A 3,290-nucleotide genomic window follows, 5' to 3' on the forward strand; every position below is an offset into this window, starting at 1 on the left:
ATTTATCACCATCGTCCAACTTTCTCAAATGCCAAGAAGGAGTATTAGACTTGTCATGTAAAGGCTCGACTTCACCTTGAAGTAGAAATTGCTTGCCTTTTTCGAATCGACTTAACTTTTCATCTATTCCTTTTTGGAATAGCTAATTTATTAAGCCAACTTCCATTCTTGTCCTCGCCTCTTTTGCTCCTACACCATTGAAGTTAGTACCAAGAAGATTTATAGATTTTACATCTTCATCCAATTCCTGGTTACCCTTTTCGTCACACAGCATATTAGAAAGAAGAGCAATAGGCTCTATACCCCCTTCTTTATTAATCAAATTAAATTCCAATTCCTCGCCATTAATTCGGAATTTAAGCTTACCTTTTTTCACATCAATTATGATTTGTACAGTGGCTAAAAATGATCTTCCTAGAATAATTGGCATTTTCACATCTTTCTCAATATCTAAGGCAACAAAATCCACCGGTATAATAGATTGCCTTACCCTCATGAGTACATTTTCTAAAATACCAATTGGATATGTAATTGACAGATCCGCCAACTGCAGTGTAATATTGGTAGCTTTAAACTCTTGAAGTCCTAATCTCTGGGCAATTGATAGTGACATAAGTGACACACTTGCACCTAAATCATATAAAACATTAGAAAAATGCAATTGACCAATAATGCAAGGAATAGAAAGCTTCGCAGATTTTTCAATTTAGGAAGGAGTTTGTTCATAATCAATGCACTACACTCTTCCGTTAACGCTATCATTTCATTATCCACAATTTTCCTTTTTTTTTGGCATGATATCCTTCAAGAAATGCGCATAAGAGGGAATCTATGTAATAGCATCAATAAAAGGAATGTTAATGTGTAATTGTTTAAAAATTTTAAGGAACTTGTCAAACTCCCTATCCTTTCCATCTTTCTTCAACCTGTGACGAAAAGAAATCACGTTAAAATTTAACTTGGGGGGAAATGCATCAATATCAATGACAACATGATCATTTCGGGTTTCTTTCTCCCCTTCAACTGCCTACTCCTTATCTTGTTCACCACTTGAATTGCCAATATTAGGTCCCTCAACTATTCTACCACTTCTAAGAGTGATAGCATTGACATGCTCTCTCGAGTTGACTTCGATTTTACTTGGAAATTCTCCAGGGTTTCTATTGTTAATAAAGTTGGCGATTTGACCAATTTGAACCTCTAAATTTCTATACATCCCGGTCAATTGGTCCAACCGTCCCTCTATTCGTTCAAACCTTTCCAATGTTCCTTTGACCAATTTTTCCATCGTAATCTTCCAATCCGATTTAGTATTTGTCTGTTGTTGCCTTGATTGGAATCCCGGTGGGTTGGTCGACCTTTGAGGATTATCTTGATCTTTCATCCAAAATTTGGATGATTTCTCCACCCCGGATTATATGTATTCGAGTATGGGTTGTTTTGAACATTTTTGTTGTAATTATTAACAAATTGAGCCTGCTCAACATCAACACACTCGTTAGGATCGTACTCTCCTCCACATATAAAACAACAAGCAACATGTGCATTAGTAGACAACTCAGACCACATCTGGTTTGACAATGTAACATTTGTATCATATTATTCATTTGCGCGCTAAGCATATTGATAGCATTAGTTTCAATCATACCTACTTGTCGTTTTGGATTACCTCTTTCATTAGCTCATTGGTAATTGTTGGCCGTCATTTTTTATATCATATTTTGAGCTTTTTCAGGTGATTTATCCATTAAAGCACCACCTGCAACTGCATCAATAGTAGTTTTAGTAGAAAAAGATAAACTGTTATAGAATGTTTGTACAATGAGCCAATCGGGAAGTCCATGATGTGGGCATTTTCGAAACAACTCTCTCAACTGTTCCCAAGGTTCATACAACGATTCCCCATCAAATTGACTAAAACTAGTAATATCTATTCTAAATTTAGCCGTTTTATCCGGCGAAAAATATTTATTCAAAAATGTCCTAGATAAATCATCCCAAGTGGTGAAGGTGTTAGAAGCATGAGAATATAGCCAAATTTTAGCTTTATCTCTTAATGAAAATGGAAAAAATCTTAGCTTTATTGCATCCTCACTAACTCCATTCATTTTAATAGTATCACATATCTTCAAAAATGTGGCTAAGTGTGCATTTGGATCCTCTATGGCATTACCTCCAAATTGAGATTATTGCACCATTTGAATTAATGATAGTTTAATCTCAAAATTATTAGCGTTTACTATTGACCGTGCTATACTTGTTTGGGATCCTTGAGTTCCAGGTAGAGCGAAATCCCTTAGAACTCGCCTATTTGCTTCGTTTTCCATCATTTTTTCTTCAAAAGATAGCTCTATTGCAATTCGTTCTATTGGTTGAATCTCTTCTTCTTCTTTTTGTGGTGTACGCTTTCTTTGTCTACGTAGTGTCCTTTCAATTTTTGAATCAAAATGTGCTACTACACATAACACCCGATGTATACACTACAAACAAAAATAAAAGAGATTATATAGCAATTAATTCACAAAAACCAATAAAAATCGTAACTGAATTATAAACAAATTAACTAGTAAATACAAATAATGTCTAAATTGCCAAAAACTTGACAGGATTTAGATATAAGTACAAGTTTAATTCCGAATTTTACCTATTTGAAACAAGTATATTGGTCAAATTAACAGTTTAGGGCAAATATTGGATCGATCCCACGGAGAGCGATATTTCAAGTACTAGATCTTTACTTACTCTATTATTTAGACTAACAATCAAGTCAACCAAGAGAAACTATAATTACTACTACGCACAAATCTTAACTAGACGATTGCAAGATAACAAATGAAGAAAATTCACTAAATATTTAAGTCTAGAGATGTAGATTCCACTTATAGCGTAAACGACACAAATGAATAGATTTATCTCTTGTCACAACCCTTGTTTAATTAGGGATTTATTTCCAATATTACCAAATCTCATTTTCATGATGAAATGGTCTAGAATAGTCTAGTTTTCCCTATTCTCATAGTGAATAACTAGATCTACTCATGTTTCCTTCATGAAATGCAAGTGTAACCCACTTAAGTGTACCTATATTCTCATGAGTCTACTACTCAAACTCTACTCATGTTGTTCCATCATTATTACCAACTTTCATTGAATAATAACAACTAAGAGTTTGTTATTGGTGATCAAGTAACAATAAATGATAAGCATGCATAAATAGACAAGTTAATACAAGATGTAACAAATGAAAATCGTATTCACTTCATATCAAATAGGCATAAGTTTTATCTACT

At 33.8% G+C, this 3,290-nt stretch overlaps 1 non-coding gene across 1 annotated transcript; it reads left to right on the top strand.

Annotated features, from left to right (window-relative positions):
• Window positions 1-1,836: 1,836 nt before the first annotated feature.
• Window positions 1,837-1,943, top strand: LOC113688706 (small nucleolar RNA R71). The gene has a single exon (XR_003448069.1). It is a non-coding gene; the product is annotated as a small nucleolar RNA R71 (small nucleolar RNA).
• Window positions 1,944-3,290: the final 1,347 nt, after the last annotated feature.

This window comes from Coffea arabica, chromosome 5e (assembly GCF_036785885.1).
Source record: "Coffea arabica cultivar ET-39 chromosome 5e, Coffea Arabica ET-39 HiFi, whole genome shotgun sequence".
Lineage (NCBI taxonomy): Eukaryota > Viridiplantae > Streptophyta > Magnoliopsida > Gentianales > Rubiaceae > Coffea > Coffea arabica.